This window comes from Neovison vison, chromosome 6 (genome assembly GCF_020171115.1).
Source record: "Neovison vison isolate M4711 chromosome 6, ASM_NN_V1, whole genome shotgun sequence".
Lineage (NCBI taxonomy): Eukaryota > Metazoa > Chordata > Mammalia > Carnivora > Mustelidae > Neogale > Neogale vison.
In genome coordinates, this window is record NC_058096.1 from 224,482,757 (window position 1) to 224,499,326 (window position 16,570).

Here is a 16,570-nt window from a genome sequence, read left to right on the forward strand (position 1 = left end):
CACGTGCTGTCAGCCTCCGTTCCTTCCCGCCGCTCTGAGCGTGGTTCCTGCAGCAGAGCAGCCCGCGCCCTCCCTGGCCTCCCCCTGCGTGTCTTCATCTGGCTGCGGACTCGTGGGGATCACACCCTTTAATAAGCTGGTCAACCTCAGTGTTCCTGGGGCTGGGGGAACCCTAAGAGAGCAGGTGTCTAGTCGGGGGGTCAGAAGCTCCCTCCCAACCTGGCGCGCGGAGGGCCTCAGGTGGGCGTGGTCTCGTGGGATGGAGGTCTTAACCTGCGCACCCTGGTGCTGTCTGGGGGCGGACTGCCCAGATTGTCCCCAAGTCGAAACTGGGTCTGGAAACTGAAAGAACTGTTTGTGAACAGGTTAACCGTGCCTAACCCTCGAGGGCTTCCTCTGATCCCATGGGGGCGGGGGTGGGCCGCAGGGTGGGGAGGGGGGAGGCGGGAGGAAGCAGATACAGCTCCGCCCAGCGCCCGGGGCCAGGGTCCCAAGCAGCTAGGTGAGGCCCCTGCTGTAGTCCAGGTCCTAGGGAGGGCAAGGGTTGAGGCCGCTGAGTTCGAGTCAGGGTACAGAATTTGTCTCCGTGGCCATCCCCTCGCAGTAGGGAGGCCTCTGCTGAACGCCCCCCTCCCAGTACGGACCCCCCCATGGAAGCAGTGGGGCGGAAATGGAGATGGAGCTCAGAGCCTCCTCGGGCCTCCTCAAGGGTCCTGCAGGGCTGCGGCCTGGGTATGCGGCCATGGGGCCTGAAAGCTCCCATTTGGGGCGTGGGCCCGAGGCTGGACTCCTGTCCCATCTCTGCTCAGAGATCTGTAGACTCTCTCCCTCCGACGGATGGGGACCCTGCCCGCGGATCCTCCGGTCTCGCAGTGCCCACCTTTAACAGCCATACCTGGGGCTCCTGGGGCCTTAAGTCTGTCTGCGTCCGGCCTTCCTGGAGGACTTGTCCTGGCTTTTCCCCTCTGGTCATGCAGATGGGGTCCGGGAGTAGCTCGCCTCACTCTGTCCTCGATGGACAACTCCCCACCACTGAGGGCAGGGAAACAGACCAACTGCTAGAAGTATGTACTTTTTAAAAAAGGAGGTGTGGGGGTCCCTGGGGGGCTCTGTCGGTTCGGTGTCTGCCTTCGGCTCCGTCCACGATCTCAGGGTCCTGGGATCGAGCCCTGAGTTGGGTTCCCTGCTTGGGGGACAGTCTGCTGCTTCTTCTGCCCCTCCCCCTCAGCTTCTGCTCTCTCTCAAATACATAAATTAGATCTTTAAAAAAAAACGAGAGAGCTGTGTTTAAAACCTTAGTATAGGGAAGCCTCTTGTAATTGGGGAAAACAGAGAACGCGGAATTGAGGAAAATCTGAGGTCCGGGCCAGAGCAGCAACTCAAGACCCAGAAGGCGCTGTGAGTGGTGGGTCCCTCGTGCAGACAGGACGCGTGTGAGGTGTTGGCCTCTGCAGCGGTTGTGGTCGGGCTGGCACCTCGGGGCGACGGCAGAAGGGACAGAGCTCCCCTTGGCAAGGACAGTGTAAGTGGGGGGTTTGATGTTTGGACTAAATATGTGTCGAACAGGTTACTTATTTTTAAGTGTTAATGTTTCATTGGTCCCCCAAAGCTGTTTTATTCCATATCCCTGGCATGGTGTTGCTGGGCGCTGGATGGAGCCGGTCTCCCGGGCCGCCACGAGCTTGCTCTTGGTGCGACGGCCGGCGGGGAGGAGGAAGGCCGGACGCGGCAGGATGCCGGCACGCTGCACACCAGCAACTCGGCCTCGCCCCGTGAAGCTGCCCGGGCCTGGGGAGCCTGCGCATCCCAGGACTCAGGAGAAGGCGGTGGCCTAGCCCTGGCTGCATGTGGGGAGGGCGTGCCCAGGCTCAGGCGGGGGGTGTCTGTCCGGGAAGGGGGCGATGAGTGAGTCACTCTGTGCTGCGTCTTGAGTACTTTTATGTCCAAAAAAGGAAATTCTGCCCAAGTGAATTTTCTTAAGCTAAACAGTATCCATGCAGTTCTTATTTTCCAAATCATCTCTATTTAAGGTACAACATAAAATCCTGAAAGAAAAACAAGATTCTATTAATCTTTAATATAAATTAAATAAAATTAAGTGTCATGAAAAATTAATGTTGGCTACCGCCTGATAGAAGAAGGGAGTGTCCGCCATTCATTAGCCGTAGGCAGTGGTGGTGACGGCTTCGTGTCCTCGTTACCGTTACCTGTAAATGGAGAGAGAGAGACACAGTGCTGTAGAATTTGAAAACCTCTGCTTTTTCTTAATCCTCGCGACGCATTTTCAGCAGCTGGACAGCTCCCGGGGCTGCCAGTCCGTGGGCCCCAGCCGCATCTGACACAGACATGGCACAAAAACTAGCTTTGTTTTTAGCAGTTGTGATTCGTGGGGAGAAGCAGCCCACTTCATACATTTGATAGCCCAGTTTTGGGTGAATCCGGGACTTTGGATGAGACTCTCCAGTTGGTAGAAGGCTGGAACTGCCGACTGTAGGCAGCTGCCCCACGAAAGTGCACAGCTTCTCCCCGAGGAGCTGCTCACCTCTTCCGGTGTCAGGGACAAGTAGCCACAATGTCGCGGCGGCGGCAGTGTGTCTGAGGCCAGAGCGGCCTCCCTGCAGGCCACCTGGCTCAGGCCTAGAAACTGACCCTTGGCACACTGCAGGAGACCAGAGGGAGCTTGGGTGACCTAAACGGGAAGAAACCACAACAAAAAAAGCAAGTTCTGTTTTCTCTTTGATCCAGTGAGGGTATTTCTGGGACACCCACTTGAAAAATACACCTTCCTTTCCCCTCCGTGAAAATTACTCTGTGTATTAGACAGTTTTATTCCCTGGACGAAGCCAGGCCACGAGGGATTTGTTCACGGTGTGTTCCACGCCCAACACCACTGTGAGGTCTACCTGGACAAGACCGCTAAGGAGCTATTGATAGGAGCTGCCCAGGCTTCCTGCAGCCTGAGGCATTTCCCTTGTCCCCATCGTCCCTGCCGGGATGAGGAGCTCTCCACTCCCGGAGTCCCATGCCTTCTGGGTTTCCTTGGTGACAGAGGTCTAAAGGCGCACCCTCCCACCTCTGGAGAGGACAGACTTCCAGCTCTGCCCCGCCTCACCTCATCTCCACTTGTGGGGTTTGCAGTTTGTCAGGGTCCCCATCTAGGAAGAAGAGGGTGGAGAGTTCCCTGCAGGGGCACCTGGGGCTCGAGGCTGGGGTTGGTCTGGCCGGGGCCTGACAGCCCCATCAGGGAGCTCTCCAGGCCTTTCCAGTCACTGCTATAGGCCAAGTAGACCTGACTCCCTAGGGACACATTGGGCAGATGCACGTTTCTCTTGGTCTCCTTTGTGCAACTCCAAGGCTGGGACATGCACGTCGTTTCTGTGCTGCAGGGGGAGTACTCGGGGGCAAACTGATCTGTGCATGTGGTGATTCTCTCCTGGGCCACTTGTAAGGCACCGTTTGGTGCTTTGTCCAAGTAGAGAGGGCACTAGTGACATGTCCCTTTAAGTTAATTTATGAAATAAAGATCTGGTTTATCAGCCACGGGGGTCCTATTTGAAGCGTAAAATGAATGGAGGGTTAGATGAAGGGAAGTTCTGTTGTGGCAGGGATTAAACTGAGAAGTTAGATCAATAGTAAGGCTGTTCAGTTAGGATTAAGGTTAGTGCTGAGGTCAGGATGGGCCAGGGTCAAGGTCATTCTAAGGGAATGAGGACTCAGGTCCCCATCCTTGGCGGCTGAATGTCTACATCAATTACTTGAAATTTTCCTGCATAAACAAAAGTAAACAAGGGAGAACTGGGCCACGGAGCTGTGGGGGAGGTGCCAGATGGGCCCGCGGTGCACACAGAGGTCTCTGCCCTCAGCCGGAGCGCACAGCCTTCTCCCCCTGAGTCCCTCAGGGGAGGGGGTGACATGCGAGGGCACCGATGGTTCGGCCACTTGAAGGGGATTGAAGTCCTACTGAAAACCTTTCCTGACCACAGTGGACTAGAGCTAGAAATCAACAGAGAAGGAAAACTGGAAATTTTGCAGAGGGATGGATCTCACACACTGTCGAGACACCAGCTGGTCAAAGTGGAAATCAAGAGTGAGAGTGAGGGGTACCTGGGGGCTCAGTGGGAGAGGGCTCCCATTCTTGATTTCAGCTAGGGTCATGGGATCAAGCCCCATGTCAGGCTCTGCGCTGTGCAGAATCTGCTTGAGATTCTTTCGCCTCCCTCTGACCCCGCTCCCCACTCTCTCCGTCTCTCTGAAATAAATAAATAAATGAATAAACCTTTTTAAAAAAGTGAAATTAAGAAACATCCCAAGACCAACAAACGTGACCACGCAACATAGCAAAAGATATGAGATGCGGGGCGCCTGGGTGGCTCCGTGGGTTGGGCCGCTGCCTTCGGCTCGGGTCATGATCTCGGGGTCCTGGGATCGAGTCCCGCGTCGTGCTCTCCGCTCAGCGGGGAGCCTGCTTCCCTCTCTCTCTCTCTGCCTGCCTCTCTGCCTACTTGTGATCTCTGTCTGTCAAATATACAAATAAAATCTTAAAAAAAAAGATGAGATGCGGCAAAAACAGTACTAAGAAGGACGTTTGTGAATGTCTGAGTTTATTCTTTTTATTTAAACTCAATTAGCCACGTACATACTTCATCAGTTGTCCACGTAGTGTTCAACGATTCATCAGTTGTGTGTAACACTCAGTGCTCAGCACCGCATGTGCCCTCCTTCATGCCTGTCATGTGGTTACCCCATGCCTCCACCCTTCCCTTCTGTGACCCTCAGTTTGGTTCTGGGAGTCCAGAGTCTTTCATGGTTTGTCTCCCTCTCTGATTTCTCCGCCTTCGGATTTCCCTCCCTTCCTCTGGGGTCCTCTGGGCTACGCTGCTTATGTCCCACGTATGAGTGAAATCATAATGATCGTTTTCTCTCTCTCTCTGACTGACTTCACTTAGCGCAGTCCCCTAGAGTTCCATCCACGTTGATGCAGAGGTTGGATATTCATCCTTTCTGATGGTTGAGGAATAAATAGTCCATCATATAAATGCTCCACATATCTTCTTTTTTTTTTTTAAGGATTTTATTTATTTGACAGAGATCACAAGCAGGCAGAGGCAGGCGGAAACAGAGGGGGAAACAGGCTCCCCGCCGAGCAGAGAGCCCAACCCAGGACCCTGGGATCATGACCAGGCAGAGGCTTTAACCCATTGAGCCACCCAGGCGCCCACCATATGAACCACATCTTTATCCATTCCTCTGTTGAAGGACATCTCGGCTCTTACACAGTTCAACTATCGTGGACATTGCTGCTATGACATTGGGGTGCATGTGCCCCTCTTTTTCACTACATCTGTATCTTTGGTATAAATATCCAACAGTGCAATTGCTGGGTCTAGGGTAGCTCTATTTTTAACTTATTGAGGAACCTCCATACTGTTGTCCAAAGTGACTGTACAGCGGGCATTCCCACCAACAGTGTAAGAGGGTTCCCCCTTCTCCACATCCTTGCCAACATTTGTTGTTCCTTGTCTTGTTAATTTTAGCCATTTTAACTGGTGTAAGGTGGTATGTCATTGTGGTTTCGATTTGTATTTCCCTGATGGCAAGTGATGTGGGGCATTTTTTCATGTGTCTGTTGGCCATTTGGATGTCTTCTCTGCAGAAATGTCTGTTCATGTCTTCTGCCCATTTTTTGACCGGATTATTTGTCCTTTGGGTGTTGGATGCTAGCCCTTTATCTGATATGTCATTTGCAAACATCTTCTCCAGTTCTATTCATCATCTTTCAGTTTTGTTGACTATTTCCTTTGCTGTTCAAAGCTTTCTTTCTTGATGAAGTCCCAATAGTTCATTTTTGCCCTTGCTTCCCTTGCCTTTCAACATGTTTCTAAGAAGTTGCTGTGGCTGACGTTGAAGAGTTTGGGGCCCGTGTTCTCCTCAAGGGTTTTGATGGATTTCTGTTTTGCATTTAGGTCTTCAGTCCATTTTGAGTCTATTTTTTGTGTGGTGTAAGGAAATGGTCCAGTTTCATTCTTCCACATGTGGCTGTCCAATTTTCCCAACAACATTTGTTGAAGAAATTGTCTTTTTTCCTTTGGACATTTTTTCCTGCTTTGTCAAAGTTTACTTGACCATAGAGTCAACTATACCTTCAAGTATGATATAGTGTCCTTCCTCATCTCCTGTTATAATCTTTGGTTTAAAATATAATTTGTCTGATATAAGGATTGCTACCCCAGCTTTCTTTTGAGGTTCATTAGCATGGTAAATTGTTTTCCACCCTCTCACTTTAAATCTGGAGGTGTCTTTGGGTCTAAAATGAGTTTCTTGTAGAAAGCATATTGATGGGTCTTGGTGTTTGTTTGTTTGTTTGTTTTTAATCCATTCTGATACCCTGTGTCTTTTGATTGTGGCATTTAGCCATTTACATTCAGGGTAACTATTGAAAGATATGAATTTAGTGCCATTGTATTGCCTGTAGGGTCACTGTTACTGTATATTGTCTCTGTTCCTTTCTGGTCTACTACTTTTAGGCTTTCTCTTTGCTTAGATGACCTCTTTCAGTATTTCCTATAGGCCTGGTTTGGTGTTTGCAAATTCTTTTAGTTTTTGTTTGTCCTGAAAGCTTTTTTATCTCTCCTTCTATTTTCATTGACAGCCTAGCTAGATATAGTATTCTTGGCTGCATATTTTTCTCTCCTATTGCTCTGAATATATCTTGCCAGTCCTTTCTGGCCTGCCAGGTCTCTGTGGTCTGCTACCAAACTAGTAGTTCTACCATTGTAGGTTACAGACCTCTTGTCTCCAGCTGCTTTCAGGGATTTTTCTTTGTCTCTGAGACTTATAAGTTTTCCTATTAGATGATGGGGGTGTTAACCTATTTTTATTGATTTTGAGGGAGGTTCTCTGTGCCTCCTGGATTTTGATGCCTCTTTCCTTCCCCAGATTAGGGTATAATTTTTTCCAATGTACTTCTGCCTCTCTTTCTATTTCTGGGATCCCAAATTATTCTAATATTGTTTTGCTTTATAGTATCACTTATGTCTTGAATTTTACCCTCGTGGTCCAGTAGTTTATCTCTCTTTTTCTCAGCTTCTTTATTCTCCATCATTTTGTCTTCTGTGTCACTCATTTTTTCTTCTGCCTCATTTATCCTAGCAGAAAGAGCCTCCATTTTTTGTTGTACCTCTTTAATAGCCTTTTTAATTTCACTTGGTTGATTTTAGTTTTTTATTTCCCTAGAAAGGGATTCTCTAGTATCTTCTGTGCTTTTTTCCAAGCCCAGCTAATATCTTTATAATCATCATTCTGAACTCTAGTTCTGACATCTTACTAATGTTTGTATTGATTAGGTCCCTGGCAGTTGGTACTGCTTTGTGTTCCTTTTTTTTTAAGGTGAGTTTTTCCATTTTGTCATTTTGTCCAGAGAAGAACAGCTGAATGAGAGAACAAAATGCTATAACAACGATCACAGAAAAATATTCACTAAACGAATTAGAAGAGACCTGAAACCGGGGAAAAAGAAAGGGAAAAAAAAAAAAAGGATACGATCAGGTTGGTGAATAGAACAAAGCCAGACCCTAGATTTTGGGTGTATTTTGATCTGGAAGAAGAAACTTCCTCCCAAAATTTTAAAATTGAAAGAAAAAATTATATATATATATATATATATGGATACACACAAAAATAAGGGTAAATACAATGAAGGGATGCAATATGACTGTAAAGAAGAAAATTAAAAAAGATTTTAAAAAGGGAATTGGTAAGAAGTTGGTTGAAAAAAGAAAGAAAAAAAAGGGAGGTGGGGGGAAGAACGTGATCAGGCGGGAGACTGGAACAAAGCTACACGCTAGATTAGGGTATATTTTGGTCTGTTAGAAGAAACTGTATCCCAAAATTTTAAAGAAAGAAAAACTCACATATATAAGAAAATAAGATTAAATACAATGAAGAGATAGAATATGGCTGTACAAATGAACATTAAAAAAGATTTAAAAAACGTATTGTTAAGATAAGATGTTAGTTAAAATAGGAGAGAAAAAAATTCAAAAAAATAAAGAAAAAGAAAAAATTAAGAAAAAAAATTTGGAAAACTAAAGAATCATGGGAAAAAAGCCACGAGTTCTATGTGCTGCATTCCCCTAGCTCTAGTTCTCATTGATCGGTGAACTTGGTCTTGGCTGGATGTTCTTGCTGATCTTCTGAGGGAGGGTCCTTTTTTTTTTTTCTTTAAAGATTTTATTTATTTATTTGTCAGAGAGAGAGGGAGAGAGAGCGAGCACAGGCAGACAGAGAGGCAGGCAGAGGCAGAGGGAGAAGCTGGCTCCCTGCCGAGCAAGGATCCCGATGCGGGACTCGATCCTAGGACGCTGGGATCATGACCCAAGCCGAAGGCAGCTGCTCAACCAACTGAGCCACCCAGGCGTTGAGGGAGGGTCCTTTTGCAGTGATTCTCAAATGTCTTTGTCTGAGGAAAAATTGCCCCACCCTTGCCAGGGGCCAGGCTAGGTGATCTGCTCTCGGAGCTCTTGTTCCCTGACTGCTTACAGTACCACTTTGGAGGACAGGAATGGCGATGGCAGCCTCCCAGTCTCCAGCCCGGAGGAGCCGAGAGCTCAGGGCCCCGCTCCTCAGGGCGCCCTCAGAGAAAAGCAGTCGATCCCTCCCGTGTCCCCGGTCTCCGGCTCCGCTCCGTGCTCACCCGGCCTGTGACCCAGCATTTCTGTCTCTGGCGCACAGCCCCATTCGGAGTTTCCAAACCCAGCAGGTACCTGCAGTGCACTCCCGTGCCGCTCCTGGAGGAGGAAGGCGAGTCTCCCTGGATCTGCCACTTGTGGTGTCCCTGCTCAGAGCCGTGAGCCGTCGGTGACTTGGATCACGGTTAGGGTTAGCCCGAGCTGAGAGCCCCTCCTCGGCTCCGTCTCAGTAACCGGCTTCCCCGCTCGGATACTTGGGAGCTCTGTCACACTCAGACACCCCCGGTCTTTCTGTGACCCCGAAGGTCCTAAGACCACGCTGTTCCTGGGAGGGCCCCACACCCACTTAGCCTCTGCAGGGATGTCCTTCCTCAGAATGGACTAAAAGTCCGGGTTTTGTGCTCTGCTGCGCTCTCACGTCCTGGGAGCCGGCTGACGCAGCCGCCCCCCCCCCAACAGTCTATTTTCCCAAATATCGCCTTGGATTCACTTCTCCGAGACACTCCAGAGAGTGGTCACTTTTCTGTTCATAGAATTGCTGCTGTCCTTTTCTTTGATCTCCTGTTGGGTTTGTAGATGTTCAGAATGGTTTGATACTGATAACCACCGAGCTGCGTTCCTGGGACCGGGTGATATCTAGGTCTCCTGCTCCTCTGCCATCTCGCCTTCCCTCGATAGTCTCTGCCTTCATAAACACTGTGTCCTGTTCCTTAATAGTTCTGTTCTTGTAGGAATCTTGATGATCCTTGGTCTGGTACAGGTGTATATTTGATGATTCTGCAGAAAGACTTCCTGAAACTTGCTAACTTACTCTTCATTCTCACTCACCTTTAATATTTATATTCACAATCAAATTATTTGTCTATAGGATGTACTGGAGTTGGTTTAAGATCTACAAGAGACTGAAAGACAATGATTTCCAGTGACATAATTTTTGGGATCTCTTTTATCTTTCAAACTTGTATTGGCTTGTTATTTACATTATATATGTACACCTTCTGAATTCTTCCTCATAAAAAGAAGCCTGTAGATATGTTTCATGCCCACTTAACTTTGGCTGATGCCCTGACAGTCCTATTCAGAGGGATTCCACTGATTTTTTTATTTTTATTTTTAAATTTTATTTATTTATTTGACAGACAGAGATCACAAGTAGGCAGAGAGGCAGGCAGAGAGAGAGAGGAAGGGAAGCAGGCTCCCTCCCGATGCGCGGCTCGATCCCAGGACCCTGAGACCTGAGCGGAAGGCAGAGGCTTAACCCACTGAGCCGCCCAGGCGCCCCAGAGGGATTCCAATTATAATGTCATCATTTGGAATTAGGCTGGAGATGGGCGATACTGGATGTAAAATAGTGCTCTACATTCCTAGAGTTCTCGGGAGTATTTTTCTGGGTACTACCACCTCCTGGAGTACATTTCAGGCAGTGACTATTAATCCAAGTAATCCTAAATGGACCTAGCTCAAATACAGAATTTCTACTTTTATTCAACCCTTTTTACTTTCCTTCTGAGTGATCAATCTGGCCATCTATTCTGTGGTCATTTTACAAACTGTGGCCAACAGGAATGCCACCATCAATGGACTTGGGTATTCTAGTCCTTATTGCAAAAGCAATGCATATGATCGTCATATAGCATCATTATTTCTAAGTATGGTATTCATTTGAGATTTGTTCTTTCTCACCCTGATGACATGCAAGAGTATCTACATGGTGAATATCCTTAACGGACACCACAAAGCAGCTCTGAATGTTCACAATACCATCCAGTCTTCATCACACTCTCCTAGAAAAAAAGCTACCCATATTATTCTCATACTGGTGAGCTGCTTTTTTTTTTCTTTTACTGGACCAACACTTTCTTACTGTTTATTTATTTTATACAGTAAGAAAAAGCAGCAACTGTAGAAATTTAGTAACTTTTTCCCATCATGTTAGCAGACCGTGTATTCTTTCCTTCCAATTAAAAATGAATATAGAATTTCCAGAATAAATTTCAGGAAAACAAGAATCAGAATTTTCTCTTCTTAAAGAAAACTCACTGGTCATAGGAACACTCCTTAGCATTCTGCTACACCACAGGAGTCATTTGTATGGATATACATAACATGCTTATCAATGACATGAATTATCTGTAGTCCCCATTGAACTGAGTTAACAGTCCGGTGAGCTATAACAAAGTTACTGTTAATTTATGAAACATTTTAGATATAAATATAGGGTTTAGATTATGATGTCATGTATATAAGTTTTAAAATTTTTTAAAATAGTAGAATATATGTAATGTAGAATGGTTTGAAATATAGGAAATATTATTTATCATAAATCACAGAAATCAATAAACCCCCCAAAGGATAGTGGTTACTTTTGGTGTAAGGTAACCCTAATCCAAAGCAAAGTGATGAAATATGTGCATTTATTAAATTGTGCTCTATTCTTTTGTATGTCAGGAATATGTCATATTTAGTTTTTTAAATAAACAGAATTATTAATATTTGCATATAAATTCAGAAATGTGTTCAAATTTGCAATTTTTTTGACCTAGTTTAGATAAAGAAGGAACACCAAGAAATAAACAAGATTCCAAAACACCTAGAAGATTATTGTCCCGAGAACTGTTGAACATACAGCTGACTTGAGGTTTGGATTAAGTGTGAAAGAAGGGGGCATCATGGTCCACACCCAAGAACTAGGTATCTCCCACAGGCAGAGAAAGTCAGACAGCTTGTCACAACTGCACATGATTACCAAGGGCTACATGCTCGGCCCCTGGCATTGTAGGGTAGTGCAAAGCAGATGGGTCTGGTATCTGGTTAGGAAATAAGATGTCGATTTGGGTTTAGGCTTAGAGTCAGGATCTGGGTATAGAGTCAGGGTCTGGGGTTGGGGTTTGGGGTCAGGGTCAGGGTTAAGTTTAGACATAACTGGCCCTCTTCCCCTCCTCCATTTTCATGGGCTTCCATGGTGGACAGGACTTGCCCAGGGTCACACATGAGTCCAGGGTTGAGCTGAAGTCTTGGTTCTCTGTCCTTCAGTCCTGGGCTCTAATGGAAGAGTGAAACATCTTCCTGGTCTCTGAGTGTTTCAAATCCAACCCAAGCCCAGTCAAGGGTTGTGGAGGGTGTCAGAGGTCATGGATTGTTCTTTCCGTTCTGCTGCTGGCCCCGGGCAGCTCCAGGTGGCAGCACAGCCCCGACCTGTGAGGACTGTCAGTAGACATGTGTGGATTTATACGGGACCAGGTGCAGGGGCCCAGCGGTCCCCATGTGCACCCTTCCTGCAGAGTGCTGGGGTCTTCTTGCACCCTTCACTTGGATGCACCCCAGTTTGCTTATGGTTCATCTGTTGAAGGACACCCTGATTTCTTTAAGTTTTTAGCTACAGTGATTCGAGCTGCTGTGCAGCATCACACGTAGTATTTGTGAGGAAAGAGTCTTTCAAAGCAGTTGTCTGAACACTAGAAGTGGGATTGTTGGGTATTCGGGTGAGGCTTATTTAGCCTTGAGGAGACTGCCAAACTGTCTTCCCAAGCGGCCGCCCGTGTGTCCCCAGCAGGAAGGAGCGTTCCTGCCGTTCCCCACCGCCAGCAACCGGTACCCTCCCCTTCTGGACTCGGGCATTTCGCACCGCTGTGCCGCAGGCTCTCGCTGGTGCTTACATGGATTCCTTCTCATGATGGGGGAGGGAGAGCGCGGTTTGGCTTATCTTTTATCTGCACATCTTCTTCGTCCAGGTGTCCGTGCGGATATTTTCCCAGTGTTAGTTCGGTCACGTGTGCGCTTGCTCTGGGGTTCTGAGAGTTTCTTTTTGTTGTTTGAATACGGATCTTTATCAGATGTGTGTTTGGGAAATGTTTCTCACACTCCGTGGGTTGTCTTTGGTTCCCTGAGCAAGGTCTTTCACCGAGTAGGAGTTTGAGCTGTAGAAATTTCACATTATCACTTTTTTCTCTCCTGGACCGGTGTGTGGGGTTGCGTGTTAACACTCATCACCAAATCCACGGTCGTGTAGATTTTCTTTCATGTTTTCTTTCTGATATTTTGAAAGTTGTATATTTTAAATTTGTGTACAATTTTGAGTGGATTTTGGTGGAAGCTGTAAAGGTTTTGTCTACATTATATGGCTTCCAATTCATCGTTCCTTGAGAAGCCGGGATGTTGTACTCTATCCCTTAGAAATTCCTGAGATTTATTGGGTTCAGCTGGACCCGGGAAGGGGCCAGGTGCGGCCGCGGAACTGAGTGCACCGCCCGCTGCACTGCCTGCGCCGCCCACAGGGGACGCCCCAGCCCAGCTCCCGATCCCTGAGGGGTTTGCAGGCTCAGCCGCCCTTGTCTGCCCGCAGGAACCGGAGCCGACCCGGGGCGGGAGCCACGTTGGCGCTACAGGAGCCCCGACGTCGTCAGGACATGCTGTGGGGGACATGGGGCCGCGTCCACGCCGACAGGACCCGCTGTGGAGGGCGCGGGCCCGCGTCCACGCCGACAGGAGTCGGGCCCCGTCAGGCCCGGTCGTGGGACAAGGTGAGCAGAAGCCGCCGGGGCGGGCACTGCCGAGGGGGTGCGGGGCTCGCAGGAACCCCGGAGGAAGGGCGCGCTGTGTAGACGGTGCGGCTTCCGCGGCTTTGTGGGCGGCGCGGTGGTCCCGCGGAGCTGAGCTCGGGGCTGTGGGGTCGCCCCGGTCCGGGCTCGGATGCGCCCTGGGTCGCGGCTGTGTCTGTGCGCGGCGGTCGCGGCTCCTGCGGCTCCACAGCGGGTCCGGGCGCGGCCGCCCCTCCGGGCTCGCGCTCCCCCCGCCCCGCCCGCCTCGGCCCCGCGCGTCCTTCCCGCGTCCACACCCGCTGCGGGGCGGGGCCGGAGTCCGGGGTCCGGGAGCGACAGCGCGGGCTCTGCGGGCGGCGGCGGGGACGGCGGGTGTGTCCCGGCGCGGTTGTCCCCGAGCCCGAGCGTCTCCCGTCGCCGCGCGTCCCGCTCCGTGTCCGTCGTCAGCGGCGCGCGGCGTCGGAGGACCGGCCTGTCCCCGGCTCGGCGGGTCCCGGACAAGGCGCGGGAAGCCGGGAGGGCTGCCGGGAGGGCGCGTCCGTGGAGAGAGGCGGGGGCCGGGGGTTGGAGGTTCCCGCGGAGCTGCGGGGGCGGCGACTTCCTGCGGGGGATGAACCGCGGCTCCCGGCCCGGAGCGGGCGCGTCTCCACCGCGGGGTCTGTCGCGCGCCGAGCCGCCCCCTTCCTGCCGCCGCTCTGGCTCCCCGGCCGCCGGCCCGAGGCCCGACCCGCTTCCTCACGGCTCCGACCCGGCTGTGGGGGCGCCGCGGGGACCCGGGACCCCGAGTCCCGCCGCGTCAGACCCGCCCCGACTCCGTCCTCCCGCGAGTCTCGGGCCGGCCGCGGCCTCCTGCGAGGGCGAGTGGCCCGTCCGCGCGGGGGACCTGGACCCGGCGGGTGCGGCCTCCTTCCGGGTTAGGGTTAGGGTTAGGGTTAGGGTTTAGGGTTTAGGGTTTAGGGTTTAGGGTTTAGGGTTTAGGGTTTAGGGTTTAGGGTTTAGGGTTAGGGTTAGGGTTAGGGTTAGGGTTAGAGGGTTAGGGTTAGGGTTAGGGTTAGGGTTAGAGGGTTAGGGTAGGGTAAGGATTAGGGTTAGCGTTAGGGTTTAGGGTTAGGGTTAGGTTCAGGGTCAGGGTTAGGGTTAGGATTAGGGCTCGGGGTTAGGGTTACGGTTAGTGTTAGGGTTGGGGTTAGGGTAGGGTTAGACAGGGTGAGGGTCAGGGTTAGGGTTAGTGTAGTGATTAGGGTTAGGTTTAGAATCAGGGTTAGGTTTAGGGTCAGGGTCCGTGTTAGGGCCAGGGTCAGGGTTAGGTTTAGGGTCAGCGTCGTGGTCAGTGTAATGGTCAGGGTTAGGGTCAGGGCCCAGGGTCAGTGTTAGGGTAAGTTTTAGGGTTAGGGTCAGGGTTGGGGTCAGGGTCATGGTTAGAATAGGGTTATTGTTAGGGTCAGGGTTAGGTTTAGGGACTGGGTCAGCTTCAGGGTCAGTGTTCTGGTCAGGTTCAGGGTTAGGTTTTCGGTCAGAGTCAGGGTTCAGTTCAGGTTCCAGCTTAGGGTCAGGGTCAGGGTTAGGGTTAGGTTCAGGGTCACCATCAGGGTCTACCCCGTGAGGGTAGGGTGGTGTTAGGGTTAGCGTTAGTGTTAGGGTGGGGTTAGGGTAGGGTTAGACAGGGTTAGGGTCAGGGTTTGGGTTAGGGTAGGGGTTAGGGTTTGGCTTAGATTCAGGGTTAGGTTTAGGGTCAGGGTCCGTGTTAGGGTCAGGGTCAGGGTTAGGTTTAGGGTCAGCGTCTTTGGTGTTACGGTCAGGGCTAGGGTCAGGCTCACGCTCAGGGTCAGGGTTAGGTTTAGGGTCAGGTCAGGGATTGGGTCAGGGTCAGTGTTAGGGTCAGGGTTTGTGTCTCGTTTAGGGTCAGGTTCAGCATCAGGGTATGGTTAGGGTTAGGGTCAGGCTCACTGTCAGGGTCTGGGTCAGGGTTAGGCGTTAGTGTTAGGGTTAGGGTAGGGTTCGGGTTTGGGTTCAGGTTTAGGATTTGAGGTTAGGATTTGGGTTCGTGTTGAGCTTTGGTGTTAGGGTTATGGGTTAGGGTTCGGGTTCCGGTTCAGATTTGGCTTAGTATTAGGGTTCTGGTTCGGGTTAGGATCAGGCCCTGAATGGTGGCTCTGGGCTGGCCCATCTGTCCTCCCAGTGCTGACCTTCCTTCTCCTTGGCCCTCTGTCATCCTGGATCCTCTCCACGTCCTCCTTAAACTATTATGAATGTCCCCAGGAGTAGGGTGGCAGGAGTGGGGTTCAGGAGGGCCTGCCGTGGTCCTGTTCCCCAGGCAACACTGAGAAAGGAGCCCCAGGACATTCTGTCATGAGGACTGGGATGAGGATCCCCTCCATCTCCTTGGGCATGAACACTGTTCCATTCCCTGCTGTCTCACAACAGGAGCTGTGCCCAATACTACTGAAAACACATCCATGGCCAACCGAGCCAGAGTTTCTGGGGGTGAGTCCCAGGCTGAGCCCTCCTAGGTCATAGGTGGACCTGTGGCCCGGGATGGGCGCCGCTCTCTGGTATCTCAGACAGGGGTGCCTGTCAGCCTTCTCTCCAGGGGCCCTGCATTGGACTTCTGCTTCCTCACGTTCTCCCCAGGGCTGCTCGTCCCCAGACCAGACACCTGCCAGTCCGAGGGTGACCAGCACTGCCTCCCCAGGGTTTCCTTTGCCTGAGTCCTTCCCCGGGAGCTCCTGCATCTCCTGACACATAGTGCCTGTGTGCCTCTCCTCCCCCTTGATCTTGCACGTGTTTAGTCTCTGTCCCTATGGGACCCAGTGACTTGGAGCATGGATTGGAGCAGACCCATGGGAGACCTTTCTCCAGCCTAGGGTTGGGAGCGACGCTTTTGCCCTCTGCGGTGTGTCTTCCAGCTTTCTGCATTTCCCTGGTTTCTGTGTGGGCCACAGGAAGAAACAGCCGTGTCCTGTCTGGGGACCGACTGTGGTGTCCCAGCAGGAACGGAGGCCTTGGCCCCAAGATTGTGCCCAGAATTCCTAAAGGGGTCCCTAGGAGGACATCTCCTCTGTAATCCATTGGGCATCTCAACAACCAATAAGGGAAATTCTATGTCAAACAGAGAGAAGAAACAAAAACCAAACCTAATCAAACCAAACCAAACCCCAAACAAGGGCCCTTTGAAAATAGGTGCAGACACAAAGGCACCTATTGAGGGATTCCACTTCCAGAAACCTCCAGAACACGTGCAGGACCAGAAAGAGAAAGCAGCTTAGGGCTTGCGAGGGGCCAGGCTGGGAGAACAATGGGCAGGAGGGCTTGGGCTCAGGGTCTCGTTTGGGGAAGGAGATAGCC

At 50.6% G+C, this 16,570-nt stretch overlaps 1 pseudogene; it reads left to right on the forward strand.

The window, feature by feature from the left end:
- Positions 1-9,599: 9,599 nt before the first annotated feature.
- Positions 9,600-10,716, forward strand: LOC122910278 (annotated as a pseudogene).
- Positions 10,717-16,570: the final 5,854 nt, after the last annotated feature.